This window comes from Geotrypetes seraphini, chromosome 5 (genome assembly GCF_902459505.1).
Source record: "Geotrypetes seraphini chromosome 5, aGeoSer1.1, whole genome shotgun sequence".
NCBI classification, from domain to species: domain Eukaryota; kingdom Metazoa; phylum Chordata; class Amphibia; order Gymnophiona; family Dermophiidae; genus Geotrypetes; species Geotrypetes seraphini.
The window spans coordinates 10,996,115-11,019,947 of record NC_047088.1 but is presented as its reverse complement, the minus strand read 5'-3'; positions in this window follow the sequence as shown (position 1 = coordinate 11,019,947).

Sequence of the window (23,833 nt, the reverse complement as noted above, 5' to 3'; positions counted from 1 at the left end):
TTGGTCTGGCATCTCTCTCCTCTCCTTCCCTCTCCCACACCTCTCCTCTGCAATCCCTTTCCCTTTTTCCCGCATTTTCCTTTTCAGTTTATTTTTTGCATCTGTCTAGATTATGTTCTTACTACCCTCTCATCGATGTCCTTTTTTACTGTCTACCTAAAGCTTGCCACCTCTTTCCCTCACCCCTCCAGTGTTTCCCTAACTCAATCCTTTTCTCCCCATCATGTGCCCTCCTTTTATTTATCCCCTCCTTCCATCATGCACTTCCATCCAGCGTCTGCTCCCCTCTTTCTCTCCTCCCATTTCCTTCCTGCATTTGCTCCCTTATCTCTCCCATCTGCACTTCCATCCAGCATAGGCTCCCCACTACCATCCACCCCTCTTCAATTAGCATCTGCCCCCTTTCTTTCCCTCCAATATCCTTCCCCCTTATGTCTCTCCCCTTTCTCTGTACATCAATTCCATCAGCACCACCCTTCCATACCACCCTGCCCCCTTTCTTTCCCTCCACCACTCTTCCATTCCAGCAGTCCTGGTCCTTTCTCTCCCTTCATGCAGCAAGATCCCACGATGACTGTAGCTGCCAGCTGCCAGTCCACCCCACTCCGACGTACTTGCTCTGGAGCGGACTCAGCAGCCACATGCTGGAAGGTCCCGTGATGACTCGTCTGCTGGCTCTGCTCTTGAAGATGTAAGTTACATCGGAGGGGGTGGACCCGGCAGACGCAGGGCATTGTGGCAAAGTCCTGCAATGACTGCGTCTGCTGGGTCCACCCCCTCCAACATAACTTACTTCTTCTGGAGCAGAGCCGGCAGACGAGTCATCATGGGACCTTCCTGCACCTCAGCACGGCTGCCGACTCTGCTGCAAAGAAAGTAAGTCAGAGGTAACGTGACCATTTATTTTTTTCATCAAAAGGGGGCATCTATTAATTGACTGTGTATCCTTTCTTTCATTTCTTTCTGCACTCAGGCCCAACAATTGTCCCTTTCTATTCCCTCCCTCCTTCCTTCCCATGTCTTTAGTGCCCCCAGTGCCCCTGTCCTGTGTCCTTAGTGCCCCCCAGTGCCTCCTTCTCATGTCCTTAGTGCCCCCAGTGCCTCCTTCCTGTGTCCATGGTGCCCCCAGTGCCTCCTTCCCGTGTCCTTAGTGCCCCCAGTGTCTCCTTCTTATGTCCCCCCACTGCCTTCCAGATTTTGTCCACCCCCAAAGCCAGCCTGCCTGCCTGCCTGCCTACCTATCTCCCTCCCTCCCTGCTGCGCTAAAGCCAGCCAGTTTGCCTGCCTACATCCTTCTCTCCCTACCGCGGGAAAAAAAGAGCCTCTCTCCTTCCTTTCCCCCGGTCTGCACCGCTGCAATCTTACCTTCCCGTTGCTGCTGCTAATTGCCGCTGACAATACGTCTTCTTTCCGATGTCAATTTTGATGTCGGAGAGGACATTCCAGGCCAGCCATGCCTCGGAGGGCAAATAGAGGGATACCGGTGACTAAGTTTTCACCAGGTCGCACCTGGCTGGGCCTCCACGTGAGCGGATCACCGGACTTGATGGACCCAGGGTCTGATCCGGTGATGGCAATTCTTATGTTCTTATGTTCTTATCACTCCTTCCCTCCCTAGACGGCTAAACTGGTATTTTAAACATGTCCCCACCCTCGGTACCTTTTAAAATCCCTCCCTCCCTCCCTAGATGGCTATCCTGGTATTTTAAACATCCCCTCACCCCCCCCCCCCTCCCGCGGTACCTTGATGCAATCCTGGAGGTCCAGCGCTGTATCGGCAGCCTCCCCTGCTGGACAGGCGCCCAAGCCCTCATCTGCCGCAGCAGTAATAGGCAGGTGTGAGCCTCAGGCACGCCTGCCTGGTCTTGTGCCGCCCAAATGGTGTCAGCTCGGTCCAGCGCTGCATCGGCAGGCTCCCCCCATCTGCGCTGGAAGTGAAAGTCAGACGCGAGCCCCGAGCGCGCCTGCCTGCTCCTGCGCCGCTGCTCAAATGATGCCGTCAACTCCCGCGAGTCTCGTGAGAACCAACAGCATCATTTGGGCGGCGGCACAGGACCAGGCAGGCGCGAGCCCTGAGCGTGGACCGGGGTAAAAGGAAGGGCAGGAGGACCCGGACCTGGTAGCTGGCCGGCTGTGCACCCCCCCCAACCCGTGCATCCGGGATGGACCGCCCCCCCCACCCCCCCTTGGTATGCAACTGCTGTTAAAATCCTTCCTTGTCACTAATTATTTAAATACATTATATTTAGTCCTTCTTTGTAGGTTAGGTCTGGTTTATTGCTATAATTCTTGTTCGACCTCCCCATGGGTATTCTTTGAAAGAATTGGATGGCAATGTGGATACGACTTCATCATAAAACACCCCAATATCTCAAACAATGTTTCCATAGCATGCCTCATTAAAATAGCTGAATATTTGTTCTGCAGTCAAATAATCAATGATCTATATATCAGGAATGGAAAAATGTCCAAGGTTTCCAAACCAAACAATCAAGTTCTGCAAACAGCCCTCTCAATTGATATCAATGCTTGAACGCTAATATGTAGAAACTGTGTTGGACTGTGATCCCTTCCAGTCACAATCAAATTGTGCCAAAGATATACAGTACAATTTTAGGTCCTTTTATTCATACAACTGAGAAGGTGCAAAAACTAATTTCTGTGCATAGGTATAACTGAATATATTAAGCAAATCAAAAATGCTATATTTCAACAATGTTCAATGGTAAAATAAGTCAAAAGTTCTTTCTTCTTCAAAATCCTGGACCAGGACATCAACTTATACTGGACTTGCAAATTCAGACCTGCGTGAGAGCATAAACTATCAATTCAGATATATGGCCTCTTTTACAAAGCTGCGCTAGCGGCTGCCACGTGGCAACAGCCCCGAAGCCCTTTAAATCTCTATGGGCTTCGAGGCCATTAGCGCTTTGCAAAAGTGGCCGATACTGTTGATACAAGTCTGCTAGTTACCTGCAGTATCTGAAATGCTGTTTCTCAGTCCTTGAAAAGCGGTTTATGTAATAAGTCTTTTTATTTTATGATATATCACCTACAAGCCATCAAAGCAGTTTACAGCTAGGTACAGTTGGTATTCTGTCTCTGGAAGGATCACAATCTAACCTCCTCTTTTACTAAGCTGGGGTAGAGGTTTCTACCAGGGCTCGACATGCTACATGTTCTGCCGTTGCTCCGATGCTCTCATTGCTATGAGCGTCAGAGCAGCGTTGGAGTATTTAGCACTCTGGGCTGCGGTAGAAACCTCTACTTCGGCTTAGTAGAAGGGGGCCTAAGTTTGTACCTGAGGCAACAGAGGGTGAAATGACTTGGCCAAAATCAGAAGGACTTCAAGTGGGAGTTGACCTGGGTTGTCCTGGTTCTTGGCTACTTCTGCCTCCACTGGAAGACCAATCCTCTTGACTTCAAGTGCGTGACCAATAAATTATTTCAATCAAATATCACAGCTCTAAATATATAAATAATTAATTAAATTAAATAATTAGTAGTGTAAAGTGCTCAGACCCTACAACCAAAATTGTTCAGTGTAATCACCAAACTGTGGTTGCCAATTTGACCATCATTGCCTTTACAGTCCCTTTGCCTCTTAAAGATACCATATTACTTTCCAATACAGATACCACCGAATAAAGGTATTTGAAATCGTGATCCGGAGGCCTCTTTTTGGATGTAACGGCAGCCATAGAGCAAAACCGTGAAAGTGCTTATATGTAACAACAGCTGAATGCCATAATGAGAAACCGAACCCCGAGTATTCAGCTGTTGTTACATATAAGCACTTTCACAGTTTTGCTCTATGGCTGCCGTTACATCCAAAAAGAGGCCTCCGGATCACGATTTCAGATACCTGTTTGGCCACCTTAAGATCATCACATACAATCACACCCAAGTCCCACTCTTCTGTCAGGCACATAAGTTCTTCACCCCCTAAACTGTACCGTTCCCTTGGGTTTTTGCAGCCCAAATGCATGATCTTGCATTTCTTAGAATTAAATTTTAGCTGCCAATTTCCAGACCATTCTTCATGCTTCACTAGGTCTTTCCTCATATTATTCACACCATCCAGCATGTCTACTCTATTGCAGATTTTGGTATCATCCGCAAAGAGGCAAATCTTACCTGACAACCCTTCAGCAATATTGCTTATAAAAATGTTAAAAAGAAATGGCTCAAGAACAGAACCTTGAGGCACACCACTGGTAACATCTCTTTCCTCAGAAATATCTCCATTGACCACTACCCTCTGTCATCTTCCACTCAACCCGTTTCTGACCCAGCTCGTCTCTTTGGGGCCCATCCCGAGGGCACTCAGTTTATTTATTAGACATCTGCATGGAACACTGTCAAAAGCTTTGCTAAAATCTAAATGCACCACATCTAGTGCATTCTCTCTATCCAATCCTCTATCCAATCCTCTCTATCCAATCCTCTATCCAATTTCACTGGTTACCTAGTGAAATAAATTGATCAGATTTGTCTGACAAGACCTACCTCTAGTGAATCTAAGTTGCCTTCGGTGCTGTAATCCACAGGATTCCAGAAACTTCACCATTCTCTGTTTTTAAAGTGTTTCCATTAATTTGCTTACCACAGAAGTCAAACTTACTGGCTTATAATTCCCTACTTCTTCCTTACTTCCACTTTTGTGTAGAGGGACCATATCCACCCTTCTCCAGTCCTTCGGTATCAGTGCCAACTCTAGAGACGCATTGAAAAGGTCAGTCAGCGGAGCCACCATAATTTCCCTAAGTTCCTTCAGCACCCTCGGATGTACACCATCCAGCCCCATCGCTTTGTCTGCCTTTATTTTAGCTAGCTTCTTACAAACACAACCCTCTGAAAATCGATCAGGATCTACCACTCCTCCATCCCTATTCATGTTTGCCTTCTGCAGTCCCTATCCTGGCGCTTCAGCCGTGAACACAGAACAGAAATACTTGTTATGCAACTCAGCCTTTTCTTTATCAGCTTCTACATATTTCTTCCCTTCACTTTTGAGTCTCACATTGCCACTTTCACACTTCTTCCTATCACTGATATATCTAAAAATTGTTTTGTCTCCCCATTTTACCGTATCAGCTATTTTTTCTTCCATTTGTATCTTTACTTTCCTGACTACTTGATCAGCCTCTCTTAACTTTTCTAGATAGTTTTGCCTGTCTTCCCTTTTCTGCGATCTTTTGTAGTTTATGAAAGTTAACCTCTTATTCCTTACCTTCTCAGCTACTACTTTTGAGAACCAAAGCAGCTTTCTTTTCCACTTGCTTGCCTCACAAAAAGGTCTGTCACTCTTACAATAACTCCTTTCAGTTTTGCCCACTGTATTTCTACTCTTTCCAGATGTTCCCATCCACACAATTCCTTGATATAATCCCCCATCCAAACAAAGATCATTTTTTTTTTTAAAGTCTAGAATAAGCTCTCTCTATACTTGTCTCAGTATTAAACCATAGCATGCAGTAATCACTGGATGCCAGATGATCACCCACTGTAACATCAGAAACACTTTCCCTGTTTGTAAGCACTATGTCCAGTATGACCCCTTCTCATGTGGGTTCCATTAAACTGCTGGAACAGTTCTCCTTGTAGAGATCGGTAGCATTGAATGTTGCTTCTCCTTGGATTTTGGCGATGTTCTAGGGACCTGGATTGGTCGCCATGAGAACGGGCTACTGGGCTTGATGGACCATTGGTCTGACCCAATAAGGCTATTCTTATGGATACTCCAATCAACATCCGGCATGTTAAAATCACCTATTAGTAAAACTTCCCCTTTTTAGACATATCCTGAATGTCTATTATTAAATCCCTGTCCACTTCTGTCTGTGGCCAGGAGGTCTGTATATCACACCAATGTAAATATATTCACTATTCCCTCTTTCCAAATTGATCCACAATGCCTCTTCCTTGCCCTGCAGATCCTGCAATTGTGTGGCTTTAATATGATCTTAAACATATAACGCTACTCCCCCTCCTTTTCTTCCTACCTTGTCTTTCCTGAACAGAATATAACCCAGAATAACTACATCTCTGTGAACCACGTCTCCGTGATCGCTACTATATCCAACTCATCTTCTTCCATCACAGCTTCGGATCCAGAATCTTGTTTCACATGCTTCGAGCATTAGCCATATACTGTCCCTTTTCCCATTGGATAGAAGTATTCAGTGATTTACTTATCTGAGGATTTATACTCACCCAGGGGCTTTGATCACCCTGTCCCATTACTTCTAGCTTAAAGCCCTCTTTAATAGATTAGCCAGCCTGCCGCCAAAGACACATCTTCCCTTCTTGGATAGATGGATACCATCCCTGCTCAACAGCCCTTGGAAAATCATCCCATCGTCCAGGAAGCCAAAACGCTCTTGACGACACTATCCATGTAGCCATGCATTCATCTCCAGATTGTGTGTTTCTCTGACCTGGCCCTTACCCTCAACAGGGAGAATGGACGAGAATGTTATATGAATGTTCTAATACGTATTATTTGGATGTTCTTCTATCCTGTCCATTATGCTATTGTTTGTATTGTACTGACATTCATATATGATTGTTGTACAGTGTTATTAAATGTGTATATTATATCTATGTTATATGAATGTTCTAATGCGTATTATGCTGATATTGTATCTGTTATTTTGATGTTTGTACATGCTGTCCATTATGCTATTGTTTTTATTGTACTGACAGTCAGGCCATTTCTCCCCAGAAATGGGTCATATCGCCTTGACCCCACTACTGAAAAAATCTGACCTTGACCCTTCCATACTATCCAGCTATCGCCCAATTGCAAATATCCCTCTCCTAACCAAGATGCTAGAGTCCATCATTTCTTCCCAACTCTCATCATACTTAGAGAGATTCTCTATTCTTTTACCCTATCAATATGGCTTTCGTCCTAAGAACTTCAGCACCGAATCCCTACTGTCTTCCCTGATTTCAAGGGTTCAACAACTTCACTCTCGAAACAAGTTCGCCGTCCTCCTACAATTTGACCTTTCCGCTGCTTTCGATGTTGTTCACCATGATATTCTTGTTTACCAACTCTCTGAGATAGGTATCAACTCCACAGTCCTAGGTTGGTTCTCTAAATTCCTCCGCGCTCGTTCTTACATTGTTAACATGAATGGCACCTCATCCTCCCCCTGGAAACCGAATTGTGGAGTCCCGCAAGGTTCTCCACTATCCCCTATCCTTTTCAACATCTATATGTCCTCCCTAAAACTCCTCCACCTATCCCCCCTTGAAACAATTTACACTTATGCAGACGACATCCTCGTCCTCCTCGAGACCGATTCGAACCTCACCGACCTGTCTAAGAACATATCCTCTTGTATAATGAACTTACAATCCTGGGCCCACACTGTGCAAATGAAATTGAATGAGTCCAAAACAAGACTTCTTTGGCTCGGTCCAAAACTAGATCACCTACCCACCTCCATCCCACTACCCTCTGGCTCCTCTCTGCAGCTTGAGTTCTCGAGCATCATCATTGATTCCACATTGTCCTTCAGTGACCACCTCCAATCCTTGGTAAAAAAATGCTTTTTCAGCCTTCACATGCTGAGGAAAGTTAGATCCTGCTTCCATCAAAAACATTTTACCCTCCTTGTCCAATCCATCATCCTCTCCAGATTGGACTATTGTAACTCTATCTACTTAAGCCTAACTAAGAAAAACCTCCACAGACTCCAACGGATTCAGAATGCCGCGGCCAAGCTCATCTTCGCTAAAAGTAAATTTGACCATGTCTCCCCGCTCCTGGCCAAGCTCCACTGGCTTCCGATAATTGCCAGGGTCCACTATAAATGCGCCTGTTTAACTTTCAAAATCCTATATGGTATCCTCCCTCCCTTTATCCCTCTTTCTTGGAATTCCTCAAACCCTAATACCACCAGATCCTCCCACAAATTAAAACTATCCTTCCCCTCGCTAAAAGGCATTTCCCACACAGGAAAGCTAGGGACCTCCCTCCACTTCAAAATCACTGAGCTCTGGAACAACCTTACCTCCCCTCTTCGGAACTTGAGCTCTCTCCAAGTTTTCCGCAAACATCTGAAAACCTGGCTTTTCTCAAAAAATATAAGACTCCCTTCAACTTAGGAATCAAGGAAACTCTTATATCTTGGCATCCCAAGTCCTCTAAATTTTCTTCACACTTCTACCTCTAACCCTCTGTTGTAGTTCCTTCCTATTTCTCCTACTGTAAACCGCGTCGAGCTCTATGAACGTGGAGATGATGCGGTATACAAACCTAAGGATTAGATTAGATTAGATTAGATTGTTGTACAGTGTTATTAAATGTGTATATTATATCTATGTTATATGAATGTTCTAATGTGTTTTATGCTGATATTGTATCTGTTATTTGAATGTTCTTCCATGCAATATTATTATATTGTACTGAAGTCATATTTCTGTTATATGATTGTTCTACAGTGCTGTTTAATGTGTATATTATACAGTATCTATGTTATATGAATGTTTTAATGTGTACTTATTAGCTGTTTCATTGGTGTTAAGCTGACATCATATTTTAGTTGTCATTTGAATGTTCTTCCATGCTGTCTATTATGATATTATTTGCATTGTATTGACATCTGTTATATAATTCTTGTATAATACTGTTAAATATGTATATTTCTGATACTGTTACATGTTAGTTCTATAACTAGGTTTCAAATTGCCATTTCCAAGTTTATCTCCTTGATTGTATTTATATTTGGACATTTTACTATTGTTATGATGTTAATAAAATGATTAATTTTATATTAAACTGTATCTACTGTATATCACTTTGGGTGAATCTTTTCATATGGCAGTTAATAAATCCCAATAACTATATAACCATCTGACTCACTTGAATTTGCTTCTTAAGTAGGTTTCAATGAATGCTGCCATAGCGACAATGTAGTGTTTACGCTCTTGACCTTGAGAGAATTGGGCTTCCAATGACATAGTAGAAGGACCGCTTTTCTAGGGCACCACAGGCAAGAAGCAGATCTATATCAAAACATAGTACTAGGTCAAAATTGTTAGCTTATGTTATCATGCAGGCCTAAATTTGCAAGCAGAAATTAATGTCCTGGCCTAGGATTTTGCAAAAAGAAAGAAGTTTTGGCTATCCTGCCATTGACCACAATTGAACACATGAAATTTTGAAACTTAACATAGGCACAAAAATAAGTCTGTGCACCTTTTGAGCTTTGGGTGATCTGTGTGTCAATGAAAAGATTAGGGGATATTCAATGAACTTACAGGGAAATACTTTTAAAACCAATAGGAGGAAATAGTTTTTCACTCAGAGAATAGTAAAGCTCTAGAACACGTTGCCAGAGATTGTGGTATGAGCGGATAGCGTAGCTGGTTTTAAGAAAGGTTTCGACAAGTTCCTGGAGGAGAAGTCCATAGCCTGTTATTGAGAAAGACATGAGGGAAGCCACTGCTTGCCCTGGATCGGTAGCATGGAATGTTGCTACTCTTTGGGATTCTAGATTCTTGTTACTCTCTGGGATTCCGGAATCTTGCTATTCTTTGAGATTCTGTATGGAATGTTGCTACTCTCTGGGATTCCGGAATGTTGCTATTCTTTGAAATTCTTAATGGAATGTTGCTACTCTTTGGGTTTTGGCCAGGTACCGGCAACCTGGATTGGCCACCGTGAGGATGAGCTGCTGGGCTAGATGGACCCATTGGTCTGACCCAGTAAAGCTGTTCTTATGTTCTTATTCCTTTGGCACATTTCAATTGTGTCTGGAAAGAATCTCAGTCCAAAAAAGTTTTTAGATACTGTTATCACTTGACTGGATTGTTAACAGGGCTTGATTGTTTGGTTTGGTCCCTGCTCAGCTTTGTATCAGCCCAGCCAGGAAATAGGGGTTAATAACTGACAATAGTCTGCTCTGGTCAGAGGGCTCTGCCCACAAGTCATGCAGAACTAATGCCTTTAGATGTTCATCTCTTCAGGATTTTATCAGATATTCATTAAAGAGGAAATCTTTAACCAGAGGAGGTTTCAGGAGCTGAGATAGTTCAAACTCATTGTCCATAATTTATATTATGTCCTGATACAGTGTGGTTGGCCAATGAGAATATTGGCTGAGCACTCAGTGGCCTTTCATTGGACATTGTCTGCAGCAAATTTACATTGTTTCTGATCCAGTATACACTGAAGAGGGTGGTCACGGCACTGTATAGATTGGAGAATGACCACTAGTATTGAAGATTGAGAAGTGATTGCTGCACTCTGACCAGAGGGAATGACCACTGCACCCTGAAGAGGGAAAGTCACCACTTCATGCTGTACAGGGGGAATGAGAGCAAAGAAATTGACCCTGGAGAATCCACAGAGAAAAAAGTCCAAGAGAAACCAAAGAAACATTGTGGAGAGATGATGTTCCTGATATGGATTTTATTTTAAAAAATCAACATAGCAATCACAGGGGAATGGCCAGAGCACACTGAAGGGGGAGGGGGGGATATCTTTGGTTTGTCCGTCCTTCAAAAGGTTTCCGCACTTTCATATTTTTTGCGGGAAGTGGTTGGGGCAGGAGAAGTGGCATAAGAACATAAGAATTGCCGCTGCTGGGTCATGCCCAGCAGTCTGCTCACGCAGCGGCCCTCTGGTCAAAGGCCAGTGCCCTAACTGAGACTAGCCCTATCAGCACACATTCTTGTTCAGCAGGAAGTTGTCTAACTTTGTCTTGAATCCCTGGAGGGTGTTTTCCCCTATGACAGACTCCGGAAGAGCGTTCCAGTTTTCCACCACTCTCTGGGTGAAGAAAGAACTTCCTTACGTTTGTACGGAATCTATCGCCTTTCAATTTTAGAGAGTGCCCTCTCGTTCTCCCTACCTTGGAGGGGGTGAACAACCTGTCCTTGTCTAGTGTCTATCCCCTTCAGTACCTTGAATGTTTTGATCATGTCCTATCTCGATCTCCTCCGTATCGTAGAATTTCATGTGTCTAGTCAGTCAGGCACAACAGGGTGATTATGGGAAAAAGTGATGTAATTTGCTTTTAAGATATTTAATAAATAGTGTTTTAAGAAAAAAAAAAAGTGTGGAAACCTTTTGAAGATCCCTCATAAAATCAGTAATGTTGCAACAGTGAATTGCTAAAGGAGAAGCCAATGCCCCCAACAGAGATTTGAGAAGGAGAATGTTTAATTTAGCCCTTGGTGAATGTCAGAGGTTAGGTTTATGATTTGGAGTGGGTGCAGATTGGTTCAAGTCACTACAAGCCAAGAGTATTCTAGCAATGAATGTCTTTTGAAGATACATTTCTGCCGCTGATGATTTAAGAACATAAGAATTGCCGCTGCTGGGTCAGACAAGTGGTCCTTCGTGCCGATCAGTCCGCTCCCGCGGTGGCCCTTAGGTTGAAGACCAGTGTCCTGAGTCTAGCCTTACCTGCGTACGTTCTGGTTCAGTAGGAACTTGTCGAACTTTGTCTTGAATCCCTGGAGGGTGTTTTCCCCTATAACAGCCTCAGGAAGAACATTCCAGTTTTCCACCACTCTCTGGGTGAAGAAGAACTTCCTTATGTTTGTACGGAAACTATCCCCTTTTAACTTTAGAGAGTGCCCTCTCGTTCTCCCTACTGGATAAAACTATGCTAACAAAGCAATAACTCAAAAGATTACGGTCTTGGTCACATGGCAGAAAAACCAACATCCAGCTAGAAAGATGTGATAACCTCGAGCAAACAAGTTATCTTTGTATTGGATCAAAAGTCACTCTGATAGCTATTGTGTTCCTTGGCTTCCACAAAACTGGAGAATGAGCGTCCAAGAAGATGAGTTGTTTTGCAAAAAGGTTTTATAGTTTACTTTATATTTTACTGACTTTGATACACAGTAAACCAGTTCCTTACATTTATTGAGATCTTTATGGGATTTTAGACTAAACTACTCCTCGACTTAACATAATAGAATAAAGTGGGCCTTAATGGTAGAATTGTCTCCCTCTTTATAGAAGGGGGAGAGGAAAATTTTAGCAGACAACATTTTTATTGAAGATACTATTTTTAAGTAAGCTTTTTAGAGCGTTTTGGCATTTGGGTTTTTTTAAATTCCTTTGGAATGTGTTGGTGGTTAGGTCTTTCCTGTCTCGATATTGGAGTTCTATTTGTTTTATTTACAAAACTTTCACCCTCTCCTCCTTTTAACGAGCTGCACGGCCGAGTAGCGTGAGCAAAATGCTGAGCTGCTCATTCTGCTCCTAGGGGGTGTCTCGGCATTTAACTCACAAGGAGGTGGTGCGGATAGGCCGGAGTGAGTTTCAGCGGCAACGCCAGTAGTTGGAACTAGAGAATGACACGGGGAAAAAATCTGTCCCCGTCACCGCCCCGTCACCGGCCCACCATCCTCTGCACCGCCCCGTCACCGTCACCGCCATCCCTTTCACCGCCCCGTCACCGCCACAACCATCCCATTCACCGCCCCGTCACCGTCCCCGCTGCATCCATTTTCCGTTTTCATCCCCTTGGCCCAGAATCCTTTTCCCTTTCACTCCCTCCTTACAGTCTGAGCCGGGAACACGGGTGATCGCACGGTCCTCGCAGCCCCCACCCGCCTGCCCAATCGATCGTAGTGATTAGCCAGCTCTCTCCCTTCTCCTCACCTTAGTTTGCAGGCTTTCTTTTTCAGCGACCTGCACGCTTTCCCAAAGAGCCGCACACGCGCGGCTGCTCAGTGTTCAATCTTCTGCTCTGCTGCAACTTCCTGTTTCCGGTTGCGTCAGAGCAGAAGATCGAAACTGAGCAGCGGCGGGTGCGTGGCTCTCTGATAGTGTGCGGGTCGCCGAAAAAGAAAATCTACAAACTAAGGTGAGGAGAAGGGAGAGAGCTGGCTAAACACTAGAATCGATTGGGCAGGCGGGTGTGAGCTGCGGGGACCGCGCGATCCTTCATGCCTCACTGCGGGGACAAGACCCATTCACCGCCCCGTGGGCGGTGAATGGCCTTGTCCCCGTCGCCGCAGCGACTGCTAGTTTTCTTCCCCGTTTTCGGCGGGTGACCCGCGGCTAAAATGCGGTGGCCGCGGGTAAACCGCCACCGTGTCATTCTCTAGTTGGAACCCAAAGACGGTACCGGGTAGACTTCTAAGGTCTATGGCCCGGAATCAGCAAAGAAAAAAAAAAGACATTTTAATTTAAAATTTAATCATGAAATTGCGATTACAGGGCGGACTGGATGGACCATTCAGGTCGTCATCTGCTGTCATGTACTATATGTTATATTGCTCAGCAGCATAGCTTGATAAAGGGGGTGTGTGGAGGGAAATATTGTGAACTGCTTTGTTCCTGGACTGCGAGAAGTGGTATATTAAGTTCTTAATAAATATACACATTCAAATTGACTGTCTCCTATATGTTATAGGACAGCTTAACCCTTTCAGGACCAAGGGACATATTTGTCCCATAACTTTAAAATCCTATAAATTTTGATTGGGATAGTCTACAGTTCTAAATTTGATTTGTACGGATTCCATAGGATACTGCCTTTATGTAAACAAACTGGTTCCGACATTCATTCATTAGCGTCGTTGCCAGATTGACGAGAAGATTCACTTGCCACACTGTCCATAAGCCAGAAGTTTGATTTTTTTTAAAAAAAAATAATGATATTTCACAAAAAAAATCAATTTTTTGGCATCTGCAAGCCCTTTTTACCATAAAAATGTCATCAAAACCACAAAAAGTGGCCTACGATCCTTATGGTCCTGAAAGGGTTAAAAGCTGCAAAAGAACGAGATTTTCCACAACCCTTACAAACAGCAGCATGAGATGCTATTTTAATCAAGCCCTTTTGGTAAGTTCAATCGCTAACAGGTCCATCTAAGGAGGAACAATAGGATATTCAGTTTCATCAGAGTAACTTAATGGTCAGAGCCTTCGAGCTGAAAATCAGAGGGTTCAAATCTCACTGCAGTTTCTTCTGACCTTGGGCCTCAGGTATATAATTAAGGCTGGGATTACTAAGTATATTACTACCACTACTACTATTTAACATTTCTATAGTGCCGAAAGGCGTACACAGTGATGTCATTTAACATTCAATAGATGGTTCCTGCTCTGAAGAGTTTACAATTTAATTTGGTTGGGGAGTTTCTGGCAGAAGGAATGATACAATGGGTGTAGGTATCTGACAGTGTGAGGGAGTTAAGGGTTGAATTAAGCAGCTTAAAAAAATGGGATTTTAGCTTGGATTTGAAGACCGCTAGAGACGGAGCATGATGTATTGATTCTGGCAGCCTGTTCCAAGCATACAGCAAGCAAGAACGGTCGGAGTCTGGAGTTGGCAGTGGAGGAGAGAGGGACTTACCCGATGAATGGAGTTCACAGTGGGGGGGGGGGGAGAGCATAAGGGGAAATACGTGAAAAGAGATACTGAGGGGCCACTTGTAATCAGTAACAGGAGTTTGAACTGTGTTCGGAAATGGATAGGGAGCCAATGAAGTGACTTGAGGAGAGGGATAACGTGAGCATGGCAGCTCTCACGGACCATGAGTCTTGCAACAGCATTCTGAAAGGACTGAAGGGGTGAGAGATGGATGAGCGGGAGACCTGGGAGAAGAGTGAGGCGATGATACTCCCCACCAGAACAGAATGAATGAATGGAGCTAAAACGAACCTTTTCACTCCTGCTCCATGGTGGCAGGAGGAGGGACTTTGGCAGGGATTGAGTTGTCACGGGGGAGTGAGGAGCTTGGTTTGGTGGAAATCTTGCCAGTCAATCAATCTTTGTCAGCAGGCAGTTCAAGTGTTATTGGTCAATAGGTCTCATATCTAATGGGATCTGAGGTAAACACCCCATGTTAATGCTTAGAGAGAAGTAGTTTCCAACTGGCCAGCGCTTGCCTGTGTACGTCAGCACAGTACTGGTGAAGATAAGCCATGAGCTGAAGACAGGATAAAACCACAGGAGTAGGACCAGCTAAAGTCAACACAGGAGGAACAAGTGGGGGAAGTTTGGAAAGACCAAGAAAGAGGACATTGGGTGTGGAAGATGATGATAAAGATTCTGATGATGATCAAATTTGGGAGTGGTGAATTTCCCAAAAAAGATGGGGGGTGGTGAGAAGCCGAAATCTCCAGGAAGTTCACTGGATGTCTGCTAGTATCCTCGGCCTATTACTGCAAAACATTTGCAGTGGCCTCAGCATTTGCTGCACTTCCCAACGGGTCCAGACACTCTTCCTTCCCTTACCCCTTCCAGGCTCTCTCTTCCCCCCTCCCTCCCATCCCCAAGTCATTTCTCTCTCTTCCCTCACTTCTCATCTCTATCTTTCTCTCTCTCTCTCGCCATCATTTTTTCTCCTATCCTCAGCTCCCCTTACTGGCTTAGCTTTTCTTATGAGCCAGATTTTTTCAGAGCGTTGCAGCCCTTGACCACCTTCAGCGCCCCTCTTTGGCTCCTATCATCAAGCTGTGTGCTTCTATAAGGGGTACAAAGACCGTGGGGGTTACAATTCTATCTATCTAATATAATATAATAAAACGCTAGGCCGCGCAGCGCACTCCCATCGCGTGCGTCCGTTTTCCGTGAGCTGTAGCGACCCATAGGAAGTGCGCATGCACGGCTTATGGTCTGGCCTGCTCCCTGCCGTATTGCATTTTTTAGTTGAAAGACGCCGCGGTGGCTACTCTCACGATCCCCGCCTGCGTTGGACTTCCGATGCAGGTGGGGATCATGAGAGGAGCCACCGCCGCGTGTTTCAACTAAAAAAAAAAAATACGGCAAGGCGAGCAGGCCAGACCAGACCGGCAAAAGTCAGAGGTGGAAGCCTAATAGCCCCGGCGGCTGTCGGCGGCTGCAGGCCGCCGCGGCTAAGCACGGAGCCACCATGGACCCCAGCGCTGGACATCCTGCTCTCCTGTCGGCTCCTCTCAGGAGCCGCACCAGCGTCGGAGAAGGCTTCCAACGCTGGCGGGGATCGAGAGGAGCCGAGGTGACACCTCAAGGAGCGGGAAGGGAAGCACCAAAAAAAAAACTCCAGCCAGCTGTAATCGTGTCACCAAATAACAGCCTCCCTGTGAAAAAGAATACTCGCGCTGCAGTAGCTGCTGGCTTTCCCTTCAGCTCGGCTCCCCACTTACAAAAGGAGCCTACAGCGAGCCCTGCCCCAGCTGCCTCCAAAAGTAAGGGACACTTGGCAGATTCTTTCCCTTGCACCGACATTGAAGAAAATGTATTCGCAGCCCTAGCAACCGACGTAAACAAAACTAACCTCCAATTTAGAAGGTTGTTTTTTTACAGCAGTTTGCTGGGCAGGAAAAAATACTTGCGGTTTGTTTTGGGTGAAGGGTGTGAGCTGGGGAAGCTGTGAACTATCGTGCATTGATTAGATAAAGGCCAGGGGTGGGTGTGCTGGGGGGTGACGGGACTAAATTGCGCAAGACAATGGAGCGCCGACAACTGAGCGCAAGGTTGACGGTGCGCCGAAGAAAAGCACTATTTTAAAGGGCTCCGACAGGGGTGTGTGGGGGGGAACCCCCCCCATTTACTTAACAGACATTGCGCTGGCGTTCTGGGGAGTTTGGGGGGTTGTAACCCCCCACATTATACTTAAAACTGAACTTTTTCCCTAAAAAACAGGCAAAAAGTTCAGTTTCAAGTATAATGAGGGGGGTTACAACCCCCCTAACCCCCCACAACGCCAGCGCGATGTCTGTTAAGTAAAATAGGGGGAGTTCCCCACCAACACCCCCCGTCGAAACCTTTTAAAATAGTGCTTTTCTTCGGCGCGCCGTCAACCTTGAGCTCAGTTGTCTGCGCTCAGTTGTCGGCGCACCGTTGTCTTGCGCGATTTTGTCTATGAACCGTGCTGGGGAAGGGGCCCAGGGAGCAGTCTTGCTTTCTACTGTGGGGGAAGAGGTGTGATTTGTTGGGGACAAGAAACGATCTTGCTTTCCTTTGGGGGTAGGGGTGTGATTTCTTGGCTACAAGAAATTAACTTGCTTTGCTTTAGGGGTAGGGGTGTGATTGGTTGGGGACAGGTAGTATCTTGGACAGGGGAAGCAGGGAAGGGAAAAGTACTACTGGACAGGGGGGAGTTAAAAGTAAGGGACAAAGGCTACTGCTGGACGGGGGGGGGCAGAAAAAGGAAGAGAGGCCTCCTGCTGGACAGGGGGAGCAGGAAAGAGATGCTGCTGGACAGGGGGGGAGTTAAAACAAAGGGAGAAGGGCTGCTGCTGGATAAGGGGACCAGTGAAGGGGTGGTGGTGGACACAGGGGAAGAAAAAGGAAGGGAGAATGGACAGGGGAAGCAGGCAAGGGGTGGTGGTGGACAGCCAAGAAAAAAGAAAGACAGAAAGAAAGAAATACAGAAACAGGCTAAGGAGAGAAAGAGAAATAAATAAATACAGACACACACACATATTCTAGCACCCGTTAATGTAACGGACTTAAAGACTAGTATTATATAAGAGCGGACAAAGATGCTTGATATCTGTAGCTGTTGGATGATATGTGAATGTGCACACTGCCACCATCATCTACCCCTTGAAGACATGCTGACCCCTTAAAGAAGACTGGGCACCGACCCTTCAGGGATGCAGCTCACTCGCTGCTCGAGCACATAGCTGTTGCTAACAGGGTTCTCAGGATGGGAATGACAAATGCTGGGATACCTTTAGCTAACAAGAATCTTTCACTCCAGTCCAGATGTTTGTAGAAACATAGAAACATGACGGTAGATAAAAGCCAAATGGCCCATTCAGTCTGCCCATCCACCCCACCTACTTTCTCCTCCTCTCCCTAAGAGAACCCACATGCTTGTCCCAGGCTTTCTTGAATTCCATCACCTCTTCCAGGAGACTGTTCCACGCATCTACCACCCTTTCTGTAAAAAAAAGTATTTCCTTAGATTACTCCTGAGCCTATCACCTCTTAACTTCATCCTATGCCCTCTCGTTGCAGAGTTTCCTTTCAAATGAACGAGAATCACCTCATGCACATTTATGCCACGTAGGTACTTAAACATCTCTATCATCTCTCTCCTTTCCTCAAAGTATACATATTGAGATCGTTAAGTATTTCTCCATATGCCTTTTGATGATGACCAAGCACCATTTTAGTAGCTTTCCTTTGGACTGACTTCATCCTGTTTATATCTTTTTGAATATGTGTTCTCCAGAATTATACACAATATTTTAAATGAGGTTGCACAAGAATCATATACAGCAGGGATCTCAAAGTCACTCCTTGAGGGCCGCAATCCAGTCGGGTTTTCAGGATTTCCCCAATGAATATGCATTGAAAGCAGCGCATGCACTTAGATCTCATGCATATTCATTGGGGAAATTCTGAAAACCCGACTGGATTGCGGCCTTCAAGGAGGGACTTTGAGACCCCTGATATACAGCGACATCAATACCTCCTTTCTCCTACTGGCCATACCTCTCCCTATGCACCCTAGCATCCTAGCTTTTTCGGTTGCCTTTCCAACAGGTTTGGCCACTTAAGATCATCACATACTGTCATGCTCAGGTTCTGCTCCTCTTTCATGCACAAAAGTTCTTCACCCCCTAAACTGTACTGTTCTCTCGGGTTTTTTGCTGCCCAAATGCATGGCCTTGCATTTTCTTAGCATTAAATCTTAGATACCAAATTTCAGACCAATCTTCAAGCTTTGCTAGGTCCTTCCATCATGGGTATCTACTCTATTGCAGATTTTGGTATCATCTGTAAAGAGGCAAATCTTACCAGATAGCCCTTACAAAAATGAAAAAATAAAATAAAAAATGAACAGGTCCAAGAACCGAATCTTGAGGCACACCACTGGTAACATCCCTTTCCTCAGAGTGATCTATATTGATCACTACCCAATCTGTCACTTTGAGACCTATCCCAAGGGCAACCAATTTTAGGGTTACTGGATTTTACTTTAGTAAAATCTGGACCCCTAGACCTGCCCCCAGGCCCACCCACTTCCAGCCATCCCCACCCCTTTATGCCCCAGTCCCGCCCCTATCCCCATTTAGCCCCTCCCCCCCACTCTCTTCGGGCAGGAGGGCATCCTCACATGCCCTCCTGCCTGATGTGATTTTAAGGAAGCTTTTCAGAATATGGATAAAGTGCTGGGTTTTGAAAAGCCGTCTGGACCCCTGGACATGTCTTCAAAAAGGAACACATGTCCGGGGAAATCCGGACGTCAGGTAACCCTACCCAATTTATTTGTTAAGATACTTATGTGGAACACTGATGAAGGCTTCACTAAAATCTAAATACACCACATCTAGCACACTTCTTCTATTCTGTGGTCACCCAGTGAAAGAAATTGATCAGATTTGTCTGACAAGGCCTGCCTCTAGTGAAACCATGTTACCTCAGGTCCTGTAATCCACTGGATTCCAGACACTTCACTATTTTCTTTCTTTAAAGCATTTCCATTAATTTACTTGCCACAGAAGCCAGATGTATGGGCCGGTTCATAGTCAGTGGAGCGCAAGACGCCAGCGCGCTGACAATCTGGCGCAAGACAGAAGCGCCCGGGGAAAAAGTAATTTTTAAAGAGCTCTGACGGGGGGTTTGGGGTGGCAACCCCCCCCCCACTTTATTGGTTAGTGTTTGCGCTGCTGTTGGAGGGGGGTTCAGGGGGTTGGAAACCTCCATTATAGCGAAAACGGAACTTTTTCTGATTTTTTTCGGGAAAAGTTCCGTTTTCTCTATAATGGGGGAGTTTCACCCTCCACACCCCCCCCCCCCGCAACGGCAGCACGAACACTAACCAATAAAGTGGGAGGGTTTCCACCCCAAACCCCCAGTCAGAGCTCTTGAAAAATTATTTTTTTCCCCCGCGCGCTGGATTGTCGGCGCGCTGGTGTCTGGCGCGTGATTATCCCATCACCGTATGGGCCTCTAGTTACCTACCTCTTCCTTACTTCCACTTTTATGGAGAGGGACCATGGCAGATGATGGGAAAGAGGAGCCCGAAGTACAGCTACGTGATGCTGGGTTCTTTGTTAGGAGTCACTGCCCAGGAAAAGGATCTAGGCGTCATTGTTGAGGATACGTTAAAACCCTCAGCTCAATGTGCAGCGGCTGCTAAGAAAGCAAATAGAATATTAGGAATTATCGGGAAAGGAAGGGAAAACAAAGATGAAAATGTGATAATGCCCTTGTATCGCTCTATGGTACGGCCGCAACTTGAATACTGTGTGCAGTTCTGGTTGCCGTATCTCAAAAAAGATATAGCGGAATTAGAAAAGGTAGAGAGAAGGGCAACGAAAATGATAAAAGGTTTGGGACGCCTTCCTTGTGAGGAAAGGCTAAAGCGACTAGGGCTCTTCAGCCTGGAGAAGAGATGGCTCAGTCTTATGATAGAGGTCTATCAAATACTGGAGTGGAAAAGGTAGATGTGAATCACTTGTTCACTCTTTCCAAAAATATAAGGACTAGGGTGCATGCAATAAAGCTATTAAGTAGTAGATATAAAACAAACCGGAGAATGTGGTGAAATCAGTTAGCTTAACAGGGTTTAAAAAAGGCTTGGCTAATTTCCTAAAAGAGAAGACCATAGGCCATTATTGGAGAAATCCATTGCTTTTTCCTAGTTTATTAGGTTTTTAGATACCGCCTATCAAGGTTATCTAAGTGGTTTTACAATCAGGTACTCCAGCGTTTTCCCTATCTGTCCCAGTGGGCTTACAATCTATCTAATGTACCTGGGACTATGGAGGACTAAGTAACTTGACCAGGGTCACAAGAAACAGCGCGTTATTTGAACCTACAACCCCAGGGTGGTGAGGCTGTAGCTCCAACCACTCCTCCTAGGATAAGCAGCATCAAATCTGTTTTACTACTTGGAATCTAGCTAGATGCTTTCAATGGAAGTATAACCCAGATGTCTCTGTCTTCCTTTTTCTGGAGCTATGTGGTAACCCTAGGCTAAGTCATCCCATATGGTTCAGGTTGAGACGAGAGACAGCCCTTCAGAGGGGAAACCCTGTTACTGGTGGTTACAGAGCTCTTATTAGAGCTGATAATTTTGACCACCAGTAGGTGTGTACTGCTAGAGGCTCTCTTGAAGAAAGAAGAAGCTGCCCTTAGGAGCCTGGATCAAGGCATGAGGCCTTTGGGAGGAGCTCAGGGCACAAGAAAAGGGCCTGTGGGGGCACTAGCGATGATTAGGTCCGGGAACAGTAGAGATGGCTGCAGAGCCCTTTTGAGGGCTGGTACATCTGATCCCCACCAGGGAAACACCCAAGAGGCTCCTCTTGAAGATCCATTAAGGGACAAAGCCTCTGGGGTGCTATCGGCACCAGAGGTCCAATGAAGGAAGAAAGATTGGGGTACAAAAGCTGTGGGGGTTACAATTCTATCTAAACTGTATGAAGAAGTCCCCTGCAATGACGATGATCTTTGGGGTACAATGCATCAAGGAATTTTGGATTTGCCTCACACATTCACAGGTTTTAGCTTGAGACAAGTTGCATTCAAGTGCACCAGGTATTTCTGTGTCCCCAGACACTTATAATGAATCTGAGGTATAAAGTATTAGATTTCTCCAGTTCAGGACCAGCAAATGTCTTCGGTCTGGGGGAAGGATTTCCAAACCTTAAGAGTATTTCAGTCAGGTGAAGCAAAGTCTTATATTAAAATTTAATGAGTGGGATGGGAAGTTTTGTTGGTGAAATTAGAAAGTCTTTCTGTGGTAACTATCCTCATTATTAAAATCTGACCTTTAAATTAAAGACCAATTATAAGGAAACAATTCTTTCTACCTTTGTCTGTTGCGCTCCATTAAGTGGAGTTTGTTTTTAAAAGAGGCCTAAAGGTAATAAAATACAGTATATACAAAAGATAGACTTTTAAAACCTTTTTAACTGACCTTGCTTGGCCATGCAAAGAAGTATTGTTTCTTTATTACATTCCTCACCTTTCATAAGTGCCAGAATGGGATGGGCAACCCGGGCCATGGAATGACCAAATGTTGCCTTGCTTTAGGGTTTCTCCAGACATTTCCTTTCTTTGAGGGCCCTGTCGGGCGTTTGGGCGGATTTTTCAACTGACCTCTTTGGTCCGTTTTTCTGGTTGAGGTTGGCATCGTACTCCAGAGCTCCTTCTTTCGTCAGCCCTCTCCCTTCCACCTGCACCCATACCCCCTGCAACGCGGCCCTCTTCGGTGATTTGGCAGCAGTGGTGATCAAGACAGGCTGCCGGAGTCGGGCCTTCCCTCTCCAAGTCCTGCCTCTTGGTTTCAACTTCCTGTTTCCACATAGGTGGGATCTGCAGAGGGAAGGCTCAGATGCTGGCAGCCTGACTTGACCGCCGTCACTGCCGAGTCACCAAAGAGGGCCACGGGGAAGGGGGAGAGGGCCAGATGCAGGACTCATGGGGGAAGGGAGGAGGGAGGAGAGAGAGAGAGGAGGGAAACGAAAGGAAAGATGTCATACCAGGCTGGGCCAGAGTGGAGTGGAGGGTGGAAAGATGCTCGCTACAGGGTGCAGGAACAAAGGAAGAGAGGGGATAAGCTGAAAATGGAGACAAACAGTGACATAGAGAAAAGAAGGGCCAAGCAGGAACTATAAGGCTAGGCATACAGAGGGGAAATGCTGAAGGGGGGGTAGATAGGAACACAGAAGGAGCAATGCTGAAAGGGGCATTGTTTCTATTTTTAATTTGCATTTACTGTATATACTCAAATATAAACTTAGATTTTGGGGCCAAAAAATGGCCCCAAAATGAGGGTATCAGTGTATATTTGGGTCAGCGCTGACTTGCCCCTCCCCCTCCAGAACCTGTTGCAGACCTTTGCCGGGCCTGTGGTAAGACCTGGTGGTCCAGCGGTGGGCCGGGACAGGAGCGATCCCTCCTGTCTCCTGCCCCAGCCAACGGTAACAATTTTATAACATAACATACATTTTTATTTATATACCGCAAAAGTCTTTTGGTTCTATGCGGTTTACAAAAGAGATGGGCTGACTATTGTCAGTGAGCTACGATAGATAGAATATTGACATGAATGAGTTAACAATAGTTTCCCATCAGTATGCTGCTTTGAAGAACAGATGGGTTTTTAATAGCTTTTTTAAATGCATATATGATGTTGATATTCTAACCATTTGGCCCAGTTCAGGATCCCTGGAAGCGGCTTGGTATGATAAGAGTCAGTTAATGAATCTTTTCTGAGTACAGCCTTTGACTGAAGGGCAAGTAAAAAATGATTGGGAATGTGTGGAGCGGCGTGGCGATGTGAACAAGAGCTGAGCAGTTCGGTAGTTAGGCAGTAGGCCATGTAGGGCTTTGTAGACAAGTTATCCAGATTTGAAGCGAACTCTTCCTTCGACAGGAAGCCATTGTAGTTTTTGGTAGAATGGAGTAACGTGGTCAAATTTTTTTTCAGGTTAAAGATTAGTCTCACTGCCATGTTTTGGATGATACTTAGTTTCAGGAAATGCCTGCATTGTGCTTCTAGGTATGAAATGTTGCAGTAGTCCAGGAGGTTTACCTCTTTTCGACTAGTAATCGGGAAGGTGCAAGTTCAAACAATTTTCTTATGGATCTTAGTTTCCAAAGTTTAGCTTATCTCCCTCCTGCCCCCTCCACTTAACCTGTTAAGTCCCTGGTGGTCCAGCGATGAATCGCGGCAGGAGTGACCTTCCTTCGCTCCTGCCCGTGCAGAGCCGCTAGCTGATTGGTTTAGTTTTATAATGGGTGTATTGATCTTCTAGTGCTCACTGCAAAGGTTAAGATGTTGCCTTTTCCTAGGTGTGACTTGTGAATTATTACTAAAAATATTTTTTTTCATATAGAGGAGACGGTGTTAAAAAATGATTGGCCCCGGATGTCAAATATTCTTGGTACTGCCG